The sequence below is a fragment of the Paramisgurnus dabryanus genome, chromosome 15 (genome assembly GCF_030506205.2).
Source record: "Paramisgurnus dabryanus chromosome 15, PD_genome_1.1, whole genome shotgun sequence".
In the NCBI taxonomy this organism is placed as follows: domain Eukaryota; kingdom Metazoa; phylum Chordata; class Actinopteri; order Cypriniformes; family Cobitidae; genus Paramisgurnus; species Paramisgurnus dabryanus.
Window position 1 is genome coordinate 10,775,680 of NC_133351.1, and position 15,286 is coordinate 10,790,965.

At 37.3% G+C, this 15,286-nt stretch overlaps 2 protein-coding genes across 3 annotated transcripts in view; both read left to right on the plus strand.

Annotated features, from left to right (window-relative positions):
- The window catches only part of adcy5 (adenylate cyclase 5), a 124,951-nt gene that overhangs the window by 34,194 nt on the left and 75,471 nt on the right, over positions 1 to 15,286 (plus strand). The window lies entirely within an intron of this gene.
- Positions 8,414 to 15,286, plus strand: part of hspbap1 (hspb associated protein 1) — a 464,289-nt gene continuing 457,416 nt past the window's right edge. The window contains exon 1 of the mRNA XM_065251995.2: positions 8,414 to 8,519. The gene's annotated coding sequence lies outside the window, so the exon portion shown is untranslated. The remainder of the gene's footprint in view (positions 8,520 to 15,286) is intronic.

Consider the following 15,286-nt stretch of genomic DNA (forward strand, 5'->3'; position numbering starts at 1 on the left):
ATTGGAATTTATTATATTTCATTCACACAGTCCCACACTCCAGAATGAAGGCCATATGCACTTGCGGCCAATAAAAAATCCATCTGCCGTGTTTTAGATTTGGAGATGCGCTTAATTCACATTTGCTTTTTGTCATTGCAATATTTTTTCTGCTTGTTTTTTGTTACTTTATTGTGTCAAGTATTTTTAAAACTAAAACTAGGTGGAGTGAAATTGCGTTTTTCAGTTCACCACGCCATACAGATAGAAAATTTTATTTTGTTCATATTTTTTCTGGGGAATTTTGTGTCCTTGTTAAAGGACAAGAACAATCAGAACATATGTTTTACGAAGCTCTATTGTGAAAAGGCATTTGTAGTTAACTCAATACAAGTATACACAATATTGCATAGATGTACGAGTCGTATTGTGAAATCATATTTAATATTTTGGGTGTAGCTAAATGTTATTCAAGTTCAAGCTTTGTTTTTAAGAAATAGTCCCAGGGTATTGGCCAACGTTAGTGTAATCTGCAGACTTTTTGCATTTCTGGAATTTTTGGGGGATTTTGGAAAATCGAAGGGTTCCATTCATTCTTCGCTCTTAACTCTTTCCCCACCATTGACGGGTTAACCTAACTTATAAAAAATAAGTGCATTAAGCGATCCCAATGCTCCAAATGGAAATTAAACATCTTAATTTTTTTATTTGTACACTCTCAGAAAAAAGGTACATGAAGGTACAGAAGTTGTAACTGGGGCAGTACCTTTTCAAAAATACACTTTTGTACTTGAAAGGAACATATTGTTACCTCTAAGGTACACGCTGGTACCTAAAAGTTACATATCTGTACCTAAATGGTACAGTAAATGGTACAGTCCCAGTGACAATCTTTGTACCTTTATTTTTTGAGAGTGTACGTTTTATGAGTAAGTTTTCCTAAATATTTCCTAATACAAAGCATGCATGCACGTTGGAAGCAAAGCACTTGCACTTTTGATGTTTTGATTTTAAAACATGTTAATATAGTTTTTAACTCTTTCACCGCCAGCGTTTAAAAAAAAGTTGCCAGCCAGCGCCAGCGTTTTTCATGATTTTCACCAAAGTTTAATGCCTTCCAGAAAATGATGTTCTTTAAATATATAAACATACAATATACCAAATGAAAGAACAGACCCTCTGCTTTCAAAAAAAAAAAAAAAAAAAAAACGTTTTATCCTACCTTCAGTGGTCCTTTTGTAATCAGCTTTTGAATATGGGTAGGTTTCTGCAAAAACACCACATTTTGAGCAAAAAGCAGAGATAATTCCATTTTTGTGACTTTTCATAGAGATCCCATTCAGAGCGATCTTTAAAACAGACACGGACATGCAGCTGCTTGCCATAGGGCAATACTTTCGGGTTTAAAAAGTTGCCGAAGTTTTGGTGGATAATAGCGGTATTGCGGAAAGACACAAAATCTCGTCATTGGCAGGGAAGTGTTTTCTCTTGATTGACGAGATATCTTGTCAATGGCGGTGAAAGAGTTAAGAGCAATATGTCACATCTTACTTGTGCTGACTGACACATCTTAAAAAAATTACAGTTTTAAAAATATCTGTATTGATGAGTATTCACACAAACATAATCTGTTATGTCTTAAAGGGGGGGTTTAATGCTATTTCATGCATTCTGACTTATAAACACATTTTAAGAGTTGTAACCCTCATGCTAACCATAAGCAAAGTGTCAAAAAAGCAGTTGAGTTTGTGACTAGGGATGCACCGATACGGATACTGGTATCGGGTATCGGCCTTGATACCACATTTTCGAAAGTACTCGTACTCGTTAAAAGTCCCCCGATACCTAGAATCGATACCACGGTCTGAGAAATGTCTATGTTTGAGCGACGTGTAAGGGGTTAATGCCTCTTATGTTGTCCAAAGAGGCAGAGTTTAAAACGAACTGGAAAACTAGTCCTTTTGTTTTTTTGTTAAATTATATTTACCTGTAAATTTAAATCATGTTTTTTTTATTAAATACTCTGTATCGGTATCGGCAAGTACTGAAATGCAAGTACTCGTATTCCAAAAAAGTGGAAGCGGTGCATCCCTACTTGTGACGGAGTATTTCTGGGACAAACTCACGACTCCTTTTTCTTTGCTAAGTTTTTGAGAGTTTTTTTTTCGAACATGGGTATCCGTTACTGATTGCCCCCATATTCTTTTTATAGGCCTTTATACCCAGAAAAGCACCCCTGCCCTGCACATTAAGTGAGGGCGAGAAGGCGAATTAGCATTACTCCGTCGAGTAGAAGTCACCGGTATCACTGCACAGCACGCAACAACTTTGTTTTATCAAGATGGTTTTTATCAAGAAGTGTGTTTTGAGATGTAAGGAGAAAAAAAACCTTATTTAGCTTTTCATTTCTTGATAACAGTGGATGCAGTTTGTTTTTTCCGGACAGCAACGTAATTGCAAACGGGGTTATGTTTGTTCCCTAGCTGCATTTCGGAGAGGATTGCTTTACAAACAAGGCTCAGTTTGACACCGGATTTGCCACTTGTTTACAACTGAACTTTAAAAGACACTGTTTAGGAGTCACAACCACAGGCGTAAGTTAATCAAAATCTCACGTGTTTTGTTTGCAATCAGCGCATACGTGCATGTAATGCAAACAAGACGAACAACAGCAAACATTTTCCGCCTCAGCTGGCATTGTACTGCAATTACGACATTTACACCTTTTAAACAGGCAAATACAGAAAAAACACATCAAGATTTACGTAGCATTTTTTTAAATAAAATGGCGGATAAACAAACAAGGATTAATTACCAGATAGAGACGTCCTGCTGTAATCGTTGCTGCTGTTGTTCCTGTTGATCAATTACTGACTCAGTATCTGATTCTGGATCATATTTGTAAGGCTGTATCTGACTGTAAACTATAGTTATTTTAAAAAAGGTTTTATTTAAAGGTCATGTTCTTTTTGTGTTTTTGGAACTTTGATTGTGTTTATAGTGCCAATATAACATGTGTTCATGTTTCACGTGTAAAAAACGGTGTATTTTTCACACAATTTACTTATCTGTATTCTTCACTGTCCTCAAAACGGGCTGATGTCTTCCTTGTTCTATGAAGTTCCTCCTTCAGAAATGCGTATCGAGTTCTGATTGTGTAGTTTGTTTAGTGTGTTGTGATTTGATAGCAGCTCAGCTTGCCATTAGCTTAGCTGGCAACTGACGTATTCCTGTGGGCGGAGTTTAGTCAAAAAACTGTTCTACTGACGTCATTAAAGCGGGAAGACGAGGGCTGTATTTCAAACCGATCATTCGCTGTAGACTTTGAAAGTTGAATTCTGTTAACCAAAATGTATCGCCTGGCAGTAAACTTTGAGCTTTATCATTTTACAGGTATTATTTATGCATTAAAGCAACACTACACACTAACTAGGGTTTAAAAAACGGGATCAGAAAGAACGTGACCTTTTAAGTTTGATATCCATCAATGTCACAGCTGTTAGATTAGTATCCAAAGGCTGCGTGTACTCATAACTCCTCATCTCCGCCCACCGTATCCCTTCAAGTGTTGGAGTTTTTCAGGCGAAAACTGGAATGGCCGTTCTGTCTTTTAATAATGTGACAACACGAAAGACTCTTTGGACATACCGGTATGAAGAATGATATACATTGGCAAAAACGGTATATGTTATGTGAGTTTTAAGTGAATGTTTGGGGGAACTATTTGATGTGTAACATTATATTACTCTAGATCCTCTGTCCCCATGTCAATCAAACCATAAACTTGACTGTGTGTGTGCCAAATCTGTTGACATTACCAGTGATTTTAATGTATGGTTGTTGTGATTTTGTTTTGGAACCTTAAACTTTTCAAATTTTTCTCAAAATTGACTTTCAAACAGGTGTAGCTGTGTCATTTTTGTCAGATTCAAACAAATCATACTTAATTTTCAAGTTTTTTTATTGGAAAATGTCAAAATAACCAACTCATTTTTGAATATCTGCTCATTTTGTGACATTTTGGAGGGGTCACACATTTAATAAACACAAAAGGATTGGCATTTCTCAATCAAAACAACTGAAGATCAAGGTGGCATTTTTAAATTTCATGCTGGCTTGCTTAAAGGCGGAGTCCATGATGTTTGAAAGCCAATGTTGATATTTGAAATCACCTAAACAAACACGCCCCTACCCCAATAGAATCTGGACCTTCTGTTGATAGACCCGCCCCACACATACGCAACCCGGCATTTGATTTGATTTGATTGGCTATAAGTGTGTTTTGGTAGTCGGCCCGTCTCCTTTTCCAAACCGTTTTTCAAACATCGTGGACTCCGCCTTTAATGTCAAGCATAATTGGTAAGCAATCATTCAGTTCACTATGGGTTGTGTCTTAAAAAATCCTTTCTCTCCACCTGGTGTTGTACTTAAGACCATTACAATTTTGTCTAAGCCTGGATTGCTTAATGCAGTGTTTGAGTGCTTTCATGACCTGGGAAATCTGCCAAATATTTTGTGTTTTTTAACAGAGCAGTGTATCTTTTGTGAATAAATGCATTTTATACATGATGAACGGTCCATTTGGCAAAACATATGAAGGCCAACGATAGACTTATTTTCAAGTAACACTCTAAAAATGGCTGGGTTATTTTTGACCCATAAATATTGGACAGAACACACCGTTGGGTTAAAATGTACCTAATGCTGGGTTGTTTTAACCCAACTGCTGGGTTATTATACCCCATAGCCGCATAACTACAACCCAACATTGGGTCATTTTTAACCCAGTGTGGGGTCATTTTTAACCCAGCATGTGTTCTGTCCAATATTTACCCATTATGGGTCATGAACATGTCTTGGTTCAGCTTTTGGGTCATTTTATATATAAGTGGAAATGTTCAGTCAGAAGTCCATTAACCCAAAGAATGAGGAATATATAAGGTCCTAATATAAGCCAGTTTCTGAATATCTTGTAAGATTGGTGTTGGTGAACTTTGAGTCATGACATGGTTGCTTGGCCTTGCTTTGCAACAGGATCCTAGAGATAGGAAAGGTTATTACGAAGTAGCTTATTTCATGGACACAGGTTGTCTTCCCTGTAATATCATCTTATTGAGAATAACCAATTATATTCAAGACAGTAGCTACTATAGACGCAAAAATGCTTAGATGCAAAAGCCCCTAAATGCAATTTTCGTCAAAAATGAGATCATTATATTAACTGAATGCTCTCGGCACTTATTGTACGTTCATCAAATCTTTTCACTTCAAATTCACTTAATCCCAGCTTTAGGCCATGCAGAAATATAAGTTGGTTGGCAGAATCCATTGTCTAAAAAAAATTTAATTTACAAAAAAAATATGTCAGACACACTTAGTAAATTTTGCATTTTAGTTTTTTAATTAATATCAAGTTTTATTATTTTATTTTATATTTATTTTTTATTATTTTAAGGATTCGAGCTAAAGAAGAAAATGTTATGATAAACAAAATTCATTTTAAATGTCTCAAAGTCTTTTGCCATTTAACTTTTATGCTTGTAAATTAGCTTGGAGGTGTTTTTTATATTTCACGAAAATTTTGTACAGCTGGTCTATTGTTGGTTCCTTCATATGCAACTTAGAAGTTTTTGCTTTTTGCTAACATCTGCTTTTTACTTTACATCTTTAAGACAAGGTTTTATGAGAGATGTTAACAATTATCCACATTAATTTGTTAGCGCAGTACTCTTTCTTTATGTCAACAAATGTCTCATTTGTTTATATTTGTAGTACTCCCAAGGGATTTGAGAAGAAACATGGAAACTAACATGAAGTTGATTCTTAGGGAAAGCATAAATGAAAACCTAATTGTGTTTCATGAGCCATAAAAGTGAAATCTCTGAGCAATAAAATTTTCCTGAGGGCATCATCAAACTCCAAACTTAAAGTGCTCAGTAGCTAACAGCATTAAAAACAAAAAAAGGCCCTTTACCAATACAGTGACAAAATAACACATATGGTTTTGTGTTGTTTTTACACATTATGATAGTGGCATGTACCTGCCAAAGCAGACACAATGTTCTCCTGCCTGTGGCTTGGCTAGCCTGAAAGCACTGTTGTTGTTTTGAGGACATTTGCCGGGTTGGTTCGTGACATGTGAAGCCTGTTTGTGTCAGATGAGATTGCATGGGGAAGGCTATTGGATATGTGTCTCCAAGCGTCATGTGTTGTAACCACAAAAAGCCATTCTGTTTTGGGAACATCTTCAAGGAGCCTTTAAAATGCCACGTGACCCTTTATTGACGTAAGATGGCGCATGTTTAATTTGCGACGAACCTCGTGGATGCTGATTGTAAACAACATAAGCCCTTAGTTAGTAATGAGGAGTGCAGTCATCTGAATAATACTAATCGTCATTAGGGTTATGACATTCATTAAACGCTCACATTTCCCAAAGTTTAATTGTGTGATTGCGGTTGCTGTTTCCTAGCAACAGCTTGTTGCAGTGGTCTTATGTCACAGACAATCGTATTCCCTCGCGGAAGACAGCTATCAGAGGGGTAATCCTGGATTTTCCAACTGAAAGCTGGAGAGAGTCACGTAAATGGTGGGTCTGTGGGTGAGATGATGCTGTGCTGTCGCAATACTGTTTATTTGTGAAGGGTCCATAATGGTTTTCATTTGCATTTATGCTGATGCAAATCTCCCTTGGTACCTTTGTTTACAAGAATTGGCAGTGATTTGTCATTTGTAACTGTAGCTGCGACATTACACCACTGTGGTGCCGCTGTTTTGATATCAGCACAGTGAGGCGCTGACTAAACTTTATAAGAAGAGCTGGAAATTAAGACTTTCCTCTTAAGAGCTATATTAGCTATATTTTGTGGATGTTGTGCAGGTGAATCAGATTATAACAGTATTGATTCCTGCATTAAATTTTCTTTGTCGTTTAAATGGGACATATCATGAAAATATGACTTTTTCCATGTTTAAGTGCTATAACTGGGTCCCCAGTGCTTCTATCAACCTAGAAAATGTGAAAAAGATCAACCCAGGAACTTTTTCACATCTTTGTTAATGTTGACTGTATTATGTAATAGAACCTAAGTATCTTAGGTTTCCTATATGAAAACTACTAAGCTAGATTATTGTTGGGCAATATACCCCATTGTGAGTTCTACCTATAGTCAGCCTGGGAAATCGCTGATACACGGTAGTATCGGGAGGTGGGCAATAGTTTACTTATTTATTTATTTGTTTATTTTTACTCATTTATGACAAATCACTTGATTGGTGGGCAAAAAATAAAGATGATTTACTCTAAGGGCAACACTGTCACAACCACAACTTTCTTCAAATTTGATGCCATTAATCTGAACGCATCATTAAAGCCCAGGCGCTCTGAAATCTCCTGCGTGCCAGGGAGCGGGAACAGCACACTCGCTGGTTTTAAACCCCTGCGTACCTAACAACCTCTCTAGTGTAAGGAAATCTCAGAGCCGTGCGTATAACAAGTCCAGTGCGAAGAAGACACTGAGTTATGCGCATTACAAGTTCAGGTGCTAAAAGTAGTCCATGCCGCACGCGTTCAGATTCGACCAAGAGTCCGAGAAGCGCTCATTACAAGTTTAGGTGCGAGAAGGAATCTGTGCCACAGACGCACATTACAAGCTTTCTCGTGCAAAGTGAAGCCCACAAACCCTCTCATGCAATGAAAAGCATGCAATGCGCATGTTAATATGAAACTATGATGATGATAATAATAATAATAATTTTAAACTATAATGGGCAAACATGAAAACTATTATCATGGAGGCTATAGATGTTCCGATACCATTTTTCTCTTCCCGACAGAGATGCTCACAAGTCTCTGAGCTCGAGTCCAAGTCAAGTCTCAAGTCTCACTGTAACAAATAAAACTCTTATAACAAATAAAGAAATTACAAACATTTATAAAATAAAAAAGAACAAAGTTCCACATTAAAGGACAAGTTCGGTATTTTACACTTAAAGCCCTGTTTTCAGATTGTTTATGATGAAATAGAACGGTTTTGACTGAAATTTCGACATTTGCGCCTGCCCTGAGAATTTTCGCGTGATTGTGTTACACCTAACAGCTCTACAATGGGTTTAATGGTGCACTGGAACAATCCTTCCTAAAATGCATTAAACTTTCATTTACAAAGACGTGAAACTCACCGAGTGGTCAGGGGTGTTCACTGATATGCTCACACAAAAATCGCTGCAAAAGACGCATTCCAACAGGTTTTATCGTAGTTTTTACCAACTCCATTGACTTGTATTAGATGTCCTGTGAGGTACGGTATTACTCGGCGCCGGGAACTTTGTTTCTATTCTTGCAATTGGCAATGGCGGATTAGCGCCACCACCTGGCCTGGAGTGTCTATTATTCAAGCTCTCAGCGGAAGAATGTACGGGTGTGAGGCGTTTGGAAAAATAGGTCCACAAGTTAACAACGAATGCTAAAACAGCTGTTGGAAAGCATCTTTTGCAGCGATTTTTGTGTGAGCATATCAGTGAACACCCCTGACCACTCGGTGAGTTTCACGTCTTTGTAAACGAAAGTTGAATGCATTTTAGGAAGGATTGTTCCAGTGCACCATTAAACCCATTGTAGAGGTGTGAGATGAAACACAAACACCACAAAATTCTCAGGGCAGCCGCAAATGTCGAAATTTCTATTTCATCATAAACAATCTGAAAACAGGGCTTTAAGTGTAAAATATAACGAACTTGTCCTTTAAGGAAGATCTTAAATTAGCATTAGGTACATAAATTAAATTAGATGGATAATAACACTGTCTTTACTGTACAAATTAAATATTATTATTATTATTATTATTTTTTGAGCAATATAAGTGATTTTCTGTTTGTCATGGATTGTTTGATTAACATAAATGACACAGACTTAAGTAGGTTAATTCAGGTTACTGTGTCTTTAAGAACAAATAAGCCCAGACTGGTTTCTGACTGGTTTCTTAAGCAACCTGATCTCACAAAGTTCCGTGGGATAGACACGGAATTTTTTGCTAATTTTTCCGTGGCATTCTCACGGATTGGTTACTCAACTGCTTTTTCCTGTTTTCAAGCCATTTTCGCTTCGGTTTAGGGTTAGATTTGGTGTTTGCATGAGTATGTGACTTTAACAATTGGTTTATACTATTTTTTCTGATGTATTCTTTTATATTTTCTAAACTTTAAACAACCGTCGCCTGGCGTTGGGGTTAGAGTTGGGTTTGGGTAGGGATGTCATTTCATGTAAATCTAACCCTAAACCGAAGCGACAATGTTAAGAAAATAGGACAAAACAGTTGAGTAACCAATCCATGAGAATGCCACGGAAAAAGACAGTCCATAGCAGGGCCACGGAAAATGCGTAGATCCGTGAGAATGCCACGGAAAAATGAACAAAAAATTCCGTGACTATCCCACGGAAATTCGTGAGATCAGGCTGTTCTCAAGACATAAATAAATGTTTTTATTAGAAAAAGAATACTGTGAGATCATTTTGTGTGAGATCATGTTGGCTTTACTTTTGAAACACTTCTCTCTGTACTGTATGTGCACTATTGAGGGCACTTAAACGCGTGCTCACACAGACGGAGGGCGAATTCCAAACAGCGCTTCAGGAAGAAGATGCAGCAGTCACTTCACATAAAAACGTTACGTTGTTTTTCATTGCTCTATTCAGCAAATGTATGTTAATGGACTACAGTATGACACAAAGTAGCGCAACTCTGGACCTGACTGGAGCTGGACCGGACACACTTAACCGCTTGTGCTTACAGAAATCTGCTCACTTGAGCGCCTTTTTGCTGTTAAATTGTTTAACCATTTAAACAATTGCAAGCCTTAGAAACACGTTAATGATAACTTACCTCAAAAAGTCTCAAACTCGAGTCCCCATCTCTGCTTCCTGATAACGATTCCGATACCTGGGCTTGGGGTATCGGCTGATACAGAGTACCGATCCGATATCTGGGTGTGTATCTGTATAATATACAGCTGTATATACTACTAGCCCTTTATGAATGGATATAACTGTTTTATGGTGTGCTTTAGACTTCCTGTATAAAACACAAACAAATACATACAGCGAGTATTTTTATTATCTGAAAGACATTTGACAGTAATATTTATTTTTCCTAAGTGAAAAAGAGCCACAAACCTAACACTGTAAACGGAAAGGGTATTTTAGTTTATAATATAACCGTATAAAACAGTGCAACAAATAAGGAATACAAAAATGATATGAATGCAAAAATGATGCATTCAGAGCAGCGAAGAGATGAGTTTCACTTTGCAGAGTTAGCTTTAGCATTAGCTATAACGGGCATTACTAGGTTTATTAAGAAAATTGTATCTGATTGGTACATGGGTTCAAGTACTCGCCGATTCCGATGGTATCGGATCAACCCTAATGAAGGCCCGAGAATCGTCTGGCTAAGGGTTTAAATCGAAATCGATCGAAATTAAGTCACAACCTCAAACTTTGAATTAAAAAATGTCACGTCCGGTTGGCTTGCCAAGCGGAAAAAAACACATGTTGAGTGCTGTGAGCCAACCTCCTCTAACTGCGTTAGCTACAGCCAGTCAAAAGAAAGCATGGCAGATGCAGGAGACATCACGCAAGCTGCTCTTTACATGGGAAACAAAAAACAATCCCACCATCAGCGTGCACAGCAGAACGGCGTCTGTGACAGTACCGGTCCTTTCTCTGAACTAAGATCCGTTTAAGTTTCACAACAATTGATTTCAGTTGCTTAAGAGTTATGAAAACTGCATTTAAACATGACTTATTAGGGTGTAGTCTCACAATCTCGTCTGACGGTACATTCACACAGGGCGTAAGCGTTAACACTTAACGGAAGTCTTGTCTGTAGCGTGGCCAACAGCCAATCACTGTGGCCGCAACACAAGCTCCGGTCTTCCATAAACGTAATTGGCTGGCTCTGCCTAGGTTATTTGCATAAGGCGATATGATTGGCTGACGCACGCGTTGCCGCTTGAAAAGTTGAGAAATGTTCAACTTCTGCCGCGAGCAACGGCACTGACGCAGCGCCGACGGATCCACAATTCAGTTCACCAACGCTTGACGTCACCCATTAAAAGTGAATGGGAAGCATCAACGCTTACGCCCTGTGTGAATGCGCCGTTACAGTAATAAAATTATCAGGTATGTGCGTGTACCATATTTTTCCACTGGAAGCATGACTAACATGGCAGGTCATCTCAGAGTTCAAGGTCAGATAATATATTTCATAAAAGTCTAGTCTAAAAATGGCATAGCAACCTGTTCTTTCAACGAAAAAGTCAAAATCGAGAATCAAATCGAACTGTGACCTTAGAATTGAAAATGTAATCGAATCGAGGATTTAGAGAATGGTGACACCCCGATTATCAGCACAACCCAAAGCTATATAAAGCTGTTATTACATTTATGCATTTGGCAAAGTATCTAACAGTGCATTTAATCTGTACATTTTTTATCAGTGTCTATGTTCCCAGGGGATCAAACATGACCTTTTTATTGCTCTACCAATTAAGCTACAGCTGCTTGTATATATCCTATCTGTTTAAGTTGACTTTTATAATGCTGAATCTTGTTATAATGTATGCTTTAAATGGTAAATGCTATGCTATAGGTGAGAGCATCGCCACATCACAGGGCCAGTGTTCCCAATTACCGTTTCATGTTGTTTATACTTCTCATTAAGTCAGAGTTCACAAATGGCTTAGTTGTGCCCACACATTAAACAGAGACTATTTTAGCATGTATTCTAATGCTAAAATGTTTACATATTCTGAGTTTACCCTGCAAGTGATCTGTTTCTGTAAACTTTTACATACAATTGTTTGATGCACCACAATACTTCATGTCTGCTAAGTAAGACATTTATTGGGTGTCATGTCTTTTTGTGTATTGAAACATTTGCATCTTGCTTGCAAGCTGCAAAGGGAAATTGGATTTAAAGCTCACTACTGACATCAAAGAGCTACCAAAGCCCAGAGACACATGTGGCTGCGGTTTGCAGTGGCTATATTTAAAATATACATGTGCCTTATTTGTTTTGATGTGAAGGATGAAATATTAAAAATGCTTTCTATTCTTTTTTTGTCAGTGGCCCTAGTGGCTCTCTTCAAAGGTGTGACTCAGAATGTGACATTTAGGGGCCTTTCAGACTCCGACCGATCATGGATCATCACACAGTTGTCGGTGTTGGTTTCGCCATGAGAGAAATCTGAGAGGTCACAGCACTAAGGGAGAAGTGTGTATAAACACAACGAGAAAAGACATGGATGACTCAGTTTTTATTGAAAAATGTCATCAAAGTAAAATCCCATATGAGGAGTGTAAAGCCATGATCTTTCAATCATGAGGGGTCAACTGACATGACAAATCATCTCAGTAGTTGCGTTTCCATTACCTTAAATTAAAATTTTAAATTGAAACATCAATTCGCAGAAACTCTCATGCTTTTTCAGGCAGATTGGAAAACGAATATATTGCCAAACCGCTATGAAAATGTTTTTTATTCATGCATTTACAAAGCACCTGACATGCATATCAGGGGCTGTTTACACTTGGTATTAAGATGTGTTTTCATCGATCGTATCACAAGTGGACGAGAGACATTACGTTTACACCTGGTATTTAAATCCGTCTCTTTTGTCCACTTTCGACCGCTTCTGTCCTGAATACTGTGAGGGGATGGTCCGTGAGACGGTGGGCGAGTCTCTCTGCTGTCATTCAAACGCGTGCGGGAGTAATTATGAGTTTATATGGACACAAACTAATATTATGTCAGAGTCCGCTGCTTGTTTAGCAAGTATACATGCTGCAGAGAGTTTTGTACGTTTATATGTTGGAGCTTTCTATGAATTTTTAGCGCAATTGATGAAATAGGATCGCGCAACTTTCACGCTTTCAAAACGAAACTAGAACACCCGCAGTAGTTTTATCAATGAAACGCTAAAATAGCGCTGTTCACCGTATGTTCACGCCAGAAGTATAAAAAAAAGACGTAAAATTTGTGTTTAATACCTCAGATTAGATAAATAGGCAAAGAGAAGGCGGTCGCGTGTGGCTGTTCGAACACATTCAACCACATTTGCGTTCCGCAACTCCAAAGCGATCCGATCGAAAGTGGTTTTGACTACCTCTGGATGTGGTTGAAAGTGGTCGAAAGTGGACGAGCTCAAAACGTTTTGAACACCGTTTACACCTGGCATTAACGTCGTCCACTTGTGATCCGATCGACGAAAACGCATGTTAATGCCAAGTGTAAACAGCCTCTAAGTCACATGATCATTCTTTAAAGGGGACATATCTTGAAAATCCATCTTTTTTTCATGTTTAAGTGGTATAATTGGGTCCTCAGTGCTTCTATTAACCTAGAAAATGTGAAAAAGATCAACCCAGTAACTTTTGCTAAACCATTCTCTGCAAGCATGTAAAAAAATAAGGATTTGAAATGTGGCTCCCCTTGTGATGTCAGAAGGGGATAATACCGTCCCTTAATCTGCACTGACCGAACAACGGCACTGCAGTTTAGTGCAGATCATTTGCATTTAAAAGTACACACCCAAAATGGCACATTTTTGATCACACCTGCAAAGTAACAATTTTAACATGCTATAATAAATGATCTTGATTAACAAAACTATCAGAATCAACAGGTTGAGTCGGGTTTGGGGAAAACAGGGGGTTGGGGCTGGGGAATTCACTTTTAAACAAATACTGACTTTTATCATGTTTTGCTCTTTGGGACTTTTATGATACCACCAGCATTTGTTAATCTTTGGGAAATGATGTTTTGCTGTGCTTTGCCTGTTCCCTAGTTACAGTTTATGCCGTCTGAGGGAGTACAATTCTGTAAACACAATCAGACAGCCATGCGTCTTCACGGCTGTGTTGTGGAGCAGGGATGACAGCTGTATCCGTGTCATTGCCCCGGCATGATTGATTGCTGTATTGTATAGAAAATGAGTTGCAAGTTGGCTGGGTTTTATTGTGATTGTAATAATCATATTCGTAAAATATGCATGAAGACTTTTTTATGGCCCTGTTATGTTTATTATTAGATTTAGGCTTTAGAAAGCCTGCTGTATTTGGGATCAGAATTCCCAAATTTCTAGGAGCACAGATGTGCAACTGTGCAAATGCAGATAGGTGACCCATGCTGGCAAAACGAGTCTGAATGATTTTTAAAAATGAGTTATTTGTGTATGATTTGTAGGAATATGACAAAAAATGACAGAGCTACACCTGTTTAAAGTTGATAGAGTCTGCAAAGTCAATTTTGAGGGTTCAAAAGCAAAACTTTAGGAAAATATATATGTTTAACTTTATTCTTTTTTTTTATATGGTTTGATTGACATTAAGACAGACAGCTTTAATATTTACTGTAATGCAAGTATCTAATATAATATTAGGTATTTTTCCCAAAAATTAATCAAACATTTACTGTACTTAAAGGGAGAGTTTACCCAAAAATGAAAAGTCTGTCATCATTTACTCACCCTCATGTTGTTACAAACCTGTATAAATTTCTTTGTTCTGATGAATACGAAGGAAGATATTTTAAGAATTTTTTTTAACCAAATCATTTGTGTACCCCACTGACTTCCATAAGAATACTTTAAACCTTTGAAAATGTGATATGCACCTTCAAATTACTACTCTGGCATTCTTTGGTCTAAAAGCAAAATCTTGGTCTTGTTTTAAAGTTTTTTTTTTTTACTGAAGTGTTTGAAGTAATGAATATTAAAAAAAATAGTTAAAATTGATTTGAAATAATAAAAATAATGCAATAAAGTATATACTCTCTTATCAAATGTATATAAAAATTCAAATGTTTTACTCCCAAAACACCACAACAAAAAGGCACAAGTCTCAACTAGTTCTGAACCAAATTTCAAGTAAAAACACAAAAAATGAGGTTTCTGGAACACTTTTAGTGGTTTTACCAACGAAGGCCACTAGGTGTCAATGAATAGCTGCATTGTCTTGTCACAAATCAATAAATGACTGTCTCTGCATGGTTTTAAATGCAAAAAGGTTTTGAAATATGAAAACTACATTCCTAGAGCTTTCCAACGGTATATAGTTTGTCAAAATTTTTGAAGATTCATCAATTTATTTGAATAATATTAGAATTATGAATACATACAAATTCATATTTACTCCTACAGGGTCAGTGACAATTAACAAAATTATTGTCACTACAAATTTTCTATCATCAAATGGCTTTGAAATATGAAAACTACATTCCCAGAGCTTTCCAACAATATAGTTTGTCAA